At 36.1% G+C, this 11,073-nt stretch overlaps 1 pseudogene; it reads left to right on the top strand.

Annotated features, from left to right (window-relative positions):
• The first annotated feature begins 389 nt into the window (after positions 1 to 389).
• On the top strand, positions 390 to 967 carry LOC130852465 (60S ribosomal protein L29-like; annotated as a pseudogene).
• The last annotated feature ends 10,106 nt before the right edge of the window (positions 968 to 11,073 follow it).

The raw sequence follows: 11,073 nt of genomic DNA, 5'->3' as shown, positions 1-11,073 counted from the left end.
TTTCATTAAATATTTGAACTATGTGTCTCACCAGAGTACACTTATCTTGGGTTTTCCTATGTGCTTAATTCCTATTTGTGTGTCACACATATTTTAATGACAATACCACATGATTGACATATTAACTTCATTTTCCTTTAAATGCAAACACATTTTCCCCTTACAATTCTGGTTTTATTTTCTCTTTAACATATGGCTTTCTGGAGTTTTTACCTGAGTAAATTATCAATATATAATTCAATCATGTCCTTGTCCACAAATATTTAAAATGTACATAGGCTTTTGAATTTTAATCCTATCCTTTAAGGCACCTCACCCACTGGTGAATTCTGTATTTTGTTATACAAACCATTTAGAAATGAGTCAGAGCTGCAGGCCCTGGTGCATACATGGCCAAGTCCAAGAACCACACCACATACAACTAGTCCCGAAAATGGCACAGAAAAGGCATCAAGAAACGCCGATCACAACGATATGAATCTTTTAAGGGGGTAGACCCCAAGTTCCTGAGGAACATGCAGTTTGCCAAGAAACACAACAAGAAGGGCCTGAAGAAGATGCAGGCCAACAATGCCAAGGCCATAAGTGCACGTGCTGAGGCTATCAAAGTGCTCGTAAAGCCCAAGGAGGTCAAGCCCAAGATCCCAGCGAAAGGCAGCCACAGGCTCAGTCAACTTGCCTACATTGCTCACCCCAAGCTTGGGAATGTGCTCATGCCCGCATTGCCAAGGGTCTCAGGCTCTGCTGGCCAAAGTCCCAGGCCAAGGCTCAAACCAAGGCCAAGGCTGCAGATGCCGCTGCAGCTCCAGCTCCAGCTCAGGCTCCCAAGGTTGCCCAGGCCCCCACAAAGGCTCCAGAGTAGAGAGCTTTATCTGCCAATGTGAGGACGGAAGGACTGGTGTAACCCCTGGGCTGCTGTCTACATGGGGCTGGTGTCCTCCTGTGCTATTTGTACAAATAAACCTGAGGCAGGATCTGTCCAAATAAATAAATAAATAAATAAATAAAAATAAAATAAAAATGAGTCAGAGTCCCTCAAATGCCTCATCAGTAATTCTTTACAAACAGGTATATATCTTTCTCATTTTTCAAAAGCAATTATTGTACAAAAGAAATACCAAGGATTTTACTGATCGCTCGCTTCAATTTTTCCAAGCCTAGAACAAAACGCTGAGTATCCAGATATATGATCCTATGGTAATAAACATGTTATCTTAAAAATGTTATCTCAAAATGATTCAGAGAAAACTTTCATCTACAACTTTTTTGGTAAATCAGATAATCACCTACTCAGTTGTTTTACCATTTTGTCTATCCTCATAGACAGAATGGTGTCTTCAGTTACTTCCCTAATTAGAAGACACTGCCACCTACCATTCCACTGAGCATTCTCTACCATCACTTGACATGCAAACTGCCTAAAACTATGCTCAAAATCTTCCATCTGGTAGCAACACTTCCAAACTTCTCTATTTCAGTTGATGACCTTCTTCCAGTCTCTTCAACTTGAAATCTTGCCGACATCTTGAGTTCCTCTCTACTTTATCCATCATATCTATCAGGCACATGTCCTGTTGTGCTTTCTTTCCCAGGGTATCTTGATTCCTTCTCAGTTTTTCTTTTTCCGCTGCCAACACTGTAGATTATACCCCCATTATCTTATATTTTGAAAATTTCAGAAGACTCCAAGCTGGTATGTCAGTTTCATTCCTCTCTACCACCTCTAGTCCTTACAAGTCTGTCAGATTAGCTTTCTAAAACACAATTTTCACTGTCATTCCATTATAAAATGACTTCCTGCTGCCCTATAAAATGCACTCCAAATTCCTAAATCTGTCATTCAAGGCCTTTCACAATCTGGAGAGTGCTAAGTCCAACTCTCCCCGCTTCCCAACTTCCCACTCTAGTCAGGTGCTCATTGGGCTCCCCATGAAGCAACTGCTAAATCACATTTACACAATGCCAGAAATTCCATATGAAATGTTAGAGTCATCACAAGACAAATATTTATAGGACATAAAATTGAGCTTATTTTGCAAGTGTAACTAGTACCCTTTGTAATTAGGGTTAAGCTGAAGAAAAAGGAGACATTAAATCCTAAAACCAAAAATGATTATTTTTGCTTATTAATAAAGGCAAAAGTATATAAAAAGAAAATAGGAGGGAGCATAGTGGTGTATCTTTTACATTTTATAGAATAAGAAACTGAAAGCTTAAGAGATTAAATGACTTGCCCAACATTCCATGGTTAAAAAGTCTTACCCAGAACTAGTCCCAGACCCCCTGATTTAAGTCTTACTCCATTGTGTTAAGCTCCTTCTCCAAACAAAATCAGTACTTGAGTTTGAAAGGAATAAATACATGCTTACAGAATGTATTAAATAAAACTTAGGATTTTCTCGGTTAAATTTTAAGGTTTCAAAAGATTATTTATGACTTATGAAATTAGATCTTGTTTAAAGTGGCCTAATGAACCTAATGAAGTGTTAGCGAAATCTATGTTACTATTATCAGGATGGAATTATGTGCCTGTAATGCAAGACACGGCAATTGATTAATGAAGAGAATATATACTAACTTCAGATCTTCAAAGATTTTCATGCCACAAAGTTGTCATAGAATATAATCTAAATGAATTTCTGAAAGAGTTGTATCAAGGGTCCATGTAGTTTTTAAGGGTCAAGATACATTTAGTTTAAACATGAAAGGAAATTTCAAATAATCTTTCAGTGTGTCTTCTGTTTCAGCCAAGAGTCTGTGAAATGTTAAATACCCTCTATACTTACAATGTCCTTCTTAGGGAAACTGCCCTGAGTTGCTGTGGCTTGTGCTAGATTTGAGTGAAACCAGCTTTGTTTATCCTGCACTACAAATGTTTGGACCTCTAAAAAAGACTGGACACAAAGGAGGTTGACCTCCTGTGAGTTAGTGTGGCATAAAATCATAACCAATTTCAGCACTCATTTTGAATGGTGATATATGAACCTAATCACACGGTCTGCCTCTTGGAAAGTCAGATGCCTTGTGAACTAAGAGAATTTTCCATGATACCTGATATACTTCTCAGTCTTGGAAGTACTGGAGTAACTCTATGACTCAGAAGATAATGTCCTGGGCTACCTACATCCCAGTATGTCCTTGTATGAAACATCCATTGTCAAAGGTAAATGAAGTATATCTTTTCTTTGCATCTTTAAAAAGCCTAACAAATAGATTTTATGTAAACTGTATGCCACTTTATAAAAGGGCAATATGAAATATTTGAATGCTTTCTATATACCCAGAGTTAATACATATATCTTCACATTAATTTTTATTCACCCAAGAAACCAGGACTAGAACTTACCATTGTGAAGGTATGCAAGGTAATTCTGAATGAGTTTATATACCTGTGAGTGTGTATGTGTGTGTGTGTATAGGTATGTAGGTATGTGTGTATAGCAGTCTGTAAAACTTTACTAGAAAGTCTCTTAGAATAAGTTGTCAACCGATAATCATCACAAACTTCTGTTTCTAATCCAATGACTGGAATATCATTTGGAACTCTGCAGCAATGATTTAATAAAAGCTACCTAAAGGTTTGAAAGAGCTAATGTGTTAGAAGAAATTGAATCTGACATCTATATTTGCAGACTGAGATATGACATCATACCACTTTTTGAAAGAAAATATCCTAAATTACTAATTTAAAATACAGAATCTCAAAGTCTACAGATATGATTTAGAATTGTAAAGTTTGCTGATTTTCCTTTAAAGGAGTGACTTAACTTTAATCTTTAAACATTTCTATAGTAGCTTTAAAAAAACTTCATATTTTGTTAATGTCCAGATTATATTTGTTAATTTCTTGATTTCATACTGTCTACAACAGTGGTTCTCAAACTATAAAGTGCATACAAATTACATGGAGTGTTTATTAGAAATGTATATTTCCTAGGTCAGAAGTTCTGAGCAGAACCTAAAGGACCCAGAAATCTGTACATTTAACAAGCAGCCCATGTGACAGTAACGCAGGTGGTCTGAGGACAAGGCTAGTGCTATAAACTGAATGTTTGTGACCCTCCAAAATTCATATGTGGAAATCTTAACCTCTGTTGTGATGGTATTAGAAGGTAGGGCCTTTTACATGTGATTAGGTCTTGAGGGCAGAGCCCTCGTGAATGGGATTAGTGCCCTTATAAAAGAGAGCTCCTTCACTCTTTCTGACCATGTGAGGATACAATGAGAAACTGGCAACCTGCAACCTGGATGAGAGTTTTCACCAGAAACCACCCATGCTGGCACCCTGATCTCAGACTTCAAGCCTCCAGTACTGTGAGAAATAAATTCCTGTTGATTATAAACCACCCAGTTTATGGTATTATGCTATAGCAGCCCAAACAGACTTAGACAGCTCTTGTTCTGTACATAGTGATTTGCCAAATATGTACCAACACAGATATAAAATTATCATTTCTTTTGTATCATTTTAATTATAGTTTGTGCTGTAGGATTTAAATTTGGGGAAATGTGTATACGATAAAATTCTAATAGGGGAAGCTCATCTTTAAATAATCTAGGTTTGAAAAACCAACAAAAGATATTAACAGTTAACAGAAAAAGAACTGTTAATGCATTAACATTAAAAAAGTACTTTAATGTATCGAAAAATGCTGGACCTAGCTCACAATAAGAGAAATGCAAATTAAAACTATACTCAGACACCATTTCAAGCACACCAGGTTGGCAAAGCACATGTTCTTGTAAGCGAAAAACTAATAAAGGGGTTCATAGAATGCATTTTATAACTCGAAAGGCATTTGTATTGGCTGTTAGAGGAGATCACCAACAAACATTTTCAATACCCAGCCCTATATATAAAAATAGTATTTTTAATGCATGCTATTCATTGGTTGTAAAGTCCTTGCTTGAGCATGTTGCCAATCAATATTTGATTTTCATTTTATTTGTAAAGGTACCCATTACCTGAATAGCTCTAAAAAAACTAGTAATATAAGATATACAACTCATTTGTATAAATGTATTTTTAAGCATGATATGCTTTATATATTAGTATAAGTAATGATTTCACAAAATTTGTCCTTACTTCTAGTATGTACATCTGATTAGCTTTGCATTCTTATACAATAGGAAATGTGGATTTGCGTGTCAGTCAAATTCAATCCTGTGTAGACTGACCAATCCATCTTTAAAAAATTACGTGTGAAGATATAAAATTGGAAATGAATTACATACTCTTTTATCAGTACTGCTGTATTTTCTGTGACTATATTTCTTCCAATTACCTGTTTAGTTAATGAAAAACATGAATTAGTTTTCAATAAATTTTCTTGTGACAATCTCTGTTGCATATATTTTAATCCAAATTATTGTAGCAGTCATGTAGCAGTCCCCAGGAAATAGAGATGAGAAAGTAAACAATTAATCACTGTATACAGTTTAGATTCCTTTTCTTTAATCTCATATGTTTATCTTTGATAATTTATGAAAGTTATATCTGCATAATACAACCTAAACAGGAGAATTAACACAATAATCTAGAAGACTTGAGCAGAACACACAACTGAATTAATGGGTTCAATTCTCCACATTCTTTCTTACTTTTTTTAAAAACTAAAACTCAAGAGAAACGTTCACGTGTTCTGTAATACACCCTTACCTTTTGCTTCCTCCCCCATTTCTCTTTCATCTTTAAAATCAAACCTTCTCAATGTGCCCTTCAAGAACTCACAAGTGTAGTCAGCAAAATCCCAAATAACTAAAATCTCTTCTCTGATCTTTTCCTTCAATTCTTGATCTACTGAAACTTGTTCTCCCCTAACGCACTGCTTTCCCTGCGGTCCTCTTAAGTGGAGCTGTTCCTCCCCAAAAACCTTTGTGCCATGGGGGCTAGAGGTAGGGAACAGACTTTCATACACATAACTCTACCCAAACTGCTCTTGTCAAGGATACCTAAGGCCAACTTGTTGCAAAATCCAATGCTCAGATCTGGTTCCTTCTTATTTTCCTGACCTCTAAATGTTGCAGTGCCCAAAGTCAGTCCTCGGATCTTTTCTCTGTCTCCACTCACTACTTTGGGGATCTCACCTAGCACCATTGCCTAAAATACCACCTATACATTGCCTACTTATAATTCCAGCTTGGACTCTCCCTTGAACTCCAACTTCATATATCTAATTACTTACTTGACAACTCTTCTTGAATGCACAATACACACTTAAATATGTTCAAAGCCAAACTTTAAAAATATATCTAAAATCTGCTCTTCTAATAGTTTTCCCTATCCCAGTAAATGTTAATGCTAATTTAGGAGTTCCTTGGACCAATAATCTTGGAGTTATCCTTGTCTTTTCCCTTTCTCTTGTAACTCATATTCAGTATGATAGTAAATTGTGCTCACATATATCCATAATCCTGCCACTTGTTCCATTTCCACAAATATCTCCCTGGTCCAAGCCACCATCATCTCTTACCTTGATTTTTGCTAAGGTCATAGCTGGTCTATCTGTTTCTACCCTTGCCCCCTCTTAGTATATTTTCCACACTGTAGCCAGACAGATCCTTATAAAATGTAAGTCACATCATGTCATTCCTCTGCTCAAAACCCTTTAATGGCATTACATATCATTTAGAGTAAAACCCAAATTCTTTATGAGGCTGCTAGATCAGGTCTTTGATCTCATTAACTCTCTCTGCCTTATTCACTCTGATCGCACCATATTGGCCTCCTTGGTCTTTCTCCAAAAAGCCAAGCATGTACCTGATTCAGGGTCTTTGCACTCACTATCCCCACTGCTTGAAATGTTCTTTCTCCTGACAGCCAGACAGCTCACTTTCTAATCCCCATTCTGATCTCTGATTATCATCTTATCAGAGAAGGTCTTTTTTGAACATTCCATAAAAATGTCCTGCCCTTGCCTGGCTTTATTTTTGTCGCAGTACTTGTCATTACCTAACATCATTTGTTTATGTTTCTCTCCCATCTCATGCCACAAGTGCCCCCAAAACACTGACTTTGTTTATTTTGTTCACTGTTATACCCCCAAAGTCTGGCACATGGTAGATGCTCAATAAATATTTATTGAAAGAATGAATGAATATTGTACACTCCCCTTTCTCTCTCTCTCTCTCTCCCTGTCTTTCCCTCCCTCTCTCTCTCCCTCCTCCCTTGCTTTAAATTCATTTAAATATTAACTAAATATTTCTGTAGTAGAACTACCCACTGCTCTATGATAGTTCCCCAAATCAATTAAGATTCTATTTTAATGATGGAAAATAATTTTTATTTGTTCTTTTCCCCCTTTCTTGAGCAGTGCTGTCCTACAGAACTTTCAACAATACCTGAATAAATATTCTATATCTGCACTCGTATGGTAGCCACTAGCCACATGTGGTTATTGTGCACTTCAAATGGGGCTAGTACAACTGAGGGACTCAATTTTTAATTTTTTAACATTTTAACTTAAACAGCCACATTTAGCTAGTGGCTATTATTTTGGACAGTGCAGTTTTGGACAATATAATTTCTTAGTATTATCTTAAACAATTCCAGTGAAACATTTTGCAATTTTATATGTTTATTTTTCATTCTTTAAAAAGTATTGTAATTTAAGATTATTTTCTTGATTGTGAAGCAGGTATCTTCACAATTCCCATTTAAAGATTTCACTGGTTCCTTTCCAATGTAAACTTATATTTACCTTGGAATATGCATGTGTGCATTCAAATACTAATATGTAAATAAGATAATCAGCAATTTTTTAAAAAAAGAATGCAATCTAAGTTTCATCATAAAATTTAAAACTGTGAAATTGATTTTAGCAGATGTTGCTGTTTGGCTACTCGAAAGCCATTTCTAACCTGATTCTCCTTTGTAACCATCCATGATAGACGCTAGAAAGACAAATAATTTCATTACCTTCCTTATAGCAGGGTGTGGCCATGTGACTAGACAGGAACCATAAGATGCAAGTGGCAATTTATTTGGAAAGTTTCTGGGAAAAATTTTGGTATCCTGACAAAAAAGGAATAGACTATGCTACTCAGCAATAACAAGGTTCAATCCCTTGATATATTATGGGAGAATTACAAAAATATGCTGAGTGAAAGATCCAGAGAAGTATATATATTGAGTGGTTTCATTTTTATGAAATTCAAGAAGGCAAAACTAAGCTTTACTGATATAAATCAGAACTACTGTTGCCTCTGAGGTGGGTGAGGTGACTGGCTGAAAAGGAACACAAGAGAATTTTCAGGGGTGATGGAAATATTATGTGTTGATTTATGTGCTGATTACATTTGTGTATACATTTGCCAACACTCACTGATTGACATGTTTAAGGTATGTTCATTTTCCTGCATGTAAGTTATGCCACAAAGAAAGAAAGAGAGAGAAAGAAAGAAAGAAAGAAAGAAAGAAAGAAAGAAAGAAAGAAAGAAAGAAAGAAAGAGAAAAAGAAAGAATGAATCAGAATGAGAGGTGACACACATGCCCTTTAGCTATCACCCTTTCTTCCTGGACAGGATTCCTGCCACAGTCATTTTGTCTATGCACAAAAATCAAGAGAATTGCAGAGATACTTGCCCTATTGTTGCTAAGCCATTGAGCCACTAAAATAATTGCTCACTTCTGGACTTCTTGTGTCAGAAAAATAAACTCCTATTTGTTTCAGCTATCATAGTTAGGTAAATTGAGGAGATAAAAAGAAAAACAACACATTTTACTTGGACATTTGAATGAGCCTAGCCTTTCTGTATCTCATCCAATGGGATACTACAATGGCCCCAAATGATTTATCATCATAGAAATATTGACACGGGAAAATAGGCATATCAAAGAAATTTACCTCATTATTGATTAAATACTAGTATTGATAAACTAGAATGTACATTTATAAAACTTAAGAATTGGTTTTTAAAATAAACCAGAGGACAAATAAGAACAAAGAACAAGATGTTATATAATATTCTTTTGTTTTGGAATTTGGGTCCCTAAAAAGGAATAAAACTACAGTTGCTAAAACAAGAAGAAATTATACGGCTGAAAAAGTTCAAATTGCCCACCATAAAAATAACTGTGCCAGCTAATATTTTTTGAGTGACTCCCAAGCACCTATCCGTTAAGTCCTAAATGCTTTATGCACACTATCTCAACACGATTCTAGCAACTCTATGAAGAATATTATTTCCATGTTGGTACAAAAAGACTGAGCTGCAGAGACATTAAACAATTTTCCCACGGTCATAGGGCTGGTGAAAGGCAGAGGCAGACCTTGATCTTGAGTCTTTCAGATGGTAAAGGTTAGTGCCCTTAACCATGGTTCTGTTTACTTTCTCCTTGCCATCACAGGACAACGCATCACAATTTTATTCGCTTTAAAGCAGGATTTTTTTGGTTTTGTTTTTTTGCATAACAAATATATGAAAAGCACCTTGACAATTTTTGACCCTTATTAGGGTGTTCTTATAACTGTAGATTAAAAAACTGTATTTCCTTACAAAAGTTAAAAAACAATCTTACTGGGACTTCCCTGGTGGTCTAGTGGTTAAGAATCCATCTTGCAATGCAGGGGATGCCGGTTCGATCCCTGGTCAGGGAAATAATGTCCCACATGCTGTAGGGCAACTAAGCCTGTGCACCACAACTAGAGAGAGCCCGTGTGCCACAACTACAGAGTCCACGCACTCTGGAGCCCAGGCAGTGCAACTAATGAGCTTGAGCGCCACAACTAGAGAATTGCCCATGCACTGCAATGAAGGGCCCGTGTGCTGCAACTAAGATCTGACACAGCCAAAAAATAAATGAACAAGTATTAAAAAAAAAAAAAAACCCAAAAAATCTTAATTTGCCTTTTTTTTTTTTTGGCCATTCCACATGGCATCTGGGATCTTAGTTCCCAGACCAGGGATCGAATTTGCACCCCTTGCATTAGAAGCACAGTCTTCCACTTGACCACCAAGGGAAGTCCCTAAAAAATGATCTTTCTGTGAACTAAAGAAAGATATTGTAGCTATTAATCTTAGTTCTTGTAGACCACATTGCAATTCTGTATCTTGACACATTCTATAATCTGTCCTCATTTTAATATTTAAATGATGATAAAACTTTGCATAAGATATTAGAATAATGATCAGCTATAATCTGTTAAGAAGATATTTACAGTCTCAAAGAATTCAAAAGAAAATGATATATAATATCTACCCTGAAACTTTCTAAAGGTAACTAGAATATTTTCAGTTTTGCAATTTCATCTTTGTAATCTTTAAAAGACAGTAGAAGCACAATTGCAAAAACATTAATTAAAACTAGTCAATGACAAAGTGGTTTCAAAAGATTAAACAAACTTTTTTCCAAACAAGGAAAAAATCACAGCCTTTTTGAGAAAACATTTAGTAAAATCATAGAGATACTAGCACCTTCGCCCCCTCCACCCAGTTGCCTAAAGTGTCTACAAAATTCCCATAAAAGTATTTTAACTGCATATATTTCTTGGTCAAATCATGAAGCTTTGCTTTTATGTGAAGTTCCTTCATTCTCAGAAAATAGAAAGAGCATTTACAATTTGCTGTTAATTTTCTGCAGGCTTGGGGAATGGGAAGAGACAGGAATAAATAATTGCTGCTCTATTGAATTATTTTTAATTTCTTATATGTCTAACATAGATATATATTTAGTGGCCAAGCCTCAATTGTTTAGCTCACATAACCATGCAAGTTTTTTTTTTTTTCTTTTTAAGCTCTTTATTGGAATATAATTGCTTTACACTCTTGTACCAGCTTTTGAGGTACACCAAAGTGAATCAGCTGTATTTATACATATATCCCCATATTCCCCCACTCCCGCGACTCCCTCCCACCCTCCCTCTCCTGGCCCTCTAAGGCATCACCCATTATAGAGTTGATCTCCCTTTGTTATACAGCAATTTCCCACTAGCTATCTATTTTACAGTTGGTGGTGTATATATGTCTATGCTACTCTCTCACTTCATCCCAGCTTCTCCTTTGCCCCCCACACCCCCAACCCCATGTCCTCCAGTCCATTCTCTGCATCTGCATCTTTATTCTTGTCTTGTC

Source organism: Hippopotamus amphibius, chromosome 4 (genome assembly GCF_030028045.1).
Source record: "Hippopotamus amphibius kiboko isolate mHipAmp2 chromosome 4, mHipAmp2.hap2, whole genome shotgun sequence".
Classification (NCBI taxonomy): domain Eukaryota; kingdom Metazoa; phylum Chordata; class Mammalia; order Artiodactyla; family Hippopotamidae; genus Hippopotamus; species Hippopotamus amphibius.
Note: the sequence above shows the minus strand (reverse complement) of the source record. Positions and strands in the feature narration are given on the sequence as shown.